The sequence below is a fragment of the Eurytemora carolleeae genome, unplaced genomic scaffold, assembly GCF_000591075.1.
Source record: "Eurytemora carolleeae unplaced genomic scaffold, Eaff_2.0 scaffold721, whole genome shotgun sequence".
Taxonomy (NCBI): domain Eukaryota; kingdom Metazoa; phylum Arthropoda; class Copepoda; order Calanoida; family Temoridae; genus Eurytemora; species Eurytemora carolleeae.
Genome location: NW_019396615.1, coordinates 109,001 through 110,228, shown reverse-complemented (window position 1 = coordinate 110,228; position 1,228 = coordinate 109,001). Strand labels below are relative to the sequence as shown.

At 29.4% G+C, this 1,228-nt stretch overlaps 1 protein-coding gene across 1 annotated transcript in view; it reads left to right on the top strand.

The window, feature by feature from the left end:
• Positions 1-1,228, top strand: part of LOC111706352 (vascular endothelial growth factor C) — a 17,134-nt gene that overhangs the window by 3,858 nt on the left and 12,048 nt on the right. The gene's annotated exons all lie outside the window — the stretch shown is intronic.

Here is a 1,228-nt window from a genome sequence, read left to right as displayed (position 1 = left end):
AGGAAATACAATAAGGTTTAGGAAATACAATAAGGTTTAGGAAATACAATAAGGTTTAGGAAATACAATAAGGTTTAGGAAATACAATAAGGTTTAGGAAATAAAGTTTCAACATGAGGTTCACTACTTCTTTAATGAAATATGTAAAGATGATGCTATCCCATTTGAACTACTCCCATTTGAACTACTCCCGTTTGAACTATTGTTCGTTTGAACAACTGCACGTGGTACCACGTGAATAGTTGAAATGAACAATAGTTCAAACGAGTTAATTTAATGCTCATTTGAACTAATTTCAGTTCATTTGAATTATTGTTTATTTGAACTATTAATATTATAAATGAAATAAACAAAAAAAAAGTTCAAATGAACATAAAAATAGTTCAAATGGACATAAAAATAGTTGAAATGAACAAAACAATAGTTCAAATGGGCAGTTCAAATGAACATAAAATAGTTCAAATTAACAAAAAAATAGAGTTCAAATGAACATAAAAATAGTTCAAATGAACATAAAAATAGTTCAAATGAATTCATAAAAATAGTTCAAATGTTAACATAAAAATAGTTCAAATGAACATAAAAATAGTTCAAATGAACATAAAAATAGTTCAAATAAACATAAAAATAGTTCAAATGAACAAAAAAATAGTTCAAATGAACATAAAAATAGTTCAAATAAACATAAAAATAGTTCAAATGAACATAAAAATAGTTCAAATAAACATAAAAATAGTTCAAATGGACATAAAAATAGAACCTATCAATTTTGTACATGACCATTTTTTTTGTTCACAAATTAGAATTGGTCATGTGGCCGCAGCGCTCGCGCGCCCCCTAGCCTGTCCTAGCCGCAGCGCTCGACCCAGAAATGAGCTTAACCTAACCTAACCCTAAAATAATAAATTTTATTAAAAATTGTAGTTAAGAATTGAGGCTAGCTAATTGAGCACGGGGTTCAGGGCCGCTTGGCCTTTCCTCCCTCCTATGTGCAGATACCTTTCTCAGCGTCTACTGAAAATAATGAAGAAAACTTTTTGAGCAGAGCTCTGCTATTCTAGGTTGTTTGAATGCAACTGATTTATGTAATCTGTAAAAATACGGATTCATTTCAATCGTTATGCATATAGATATTAATTTCACCATATTAAGAAAAAATATGTTACTTAAAACTTTATACTTAATTGTCTTGATCTTTAAACTTTTTGTTTTTGCCCCCCCCCCCCCC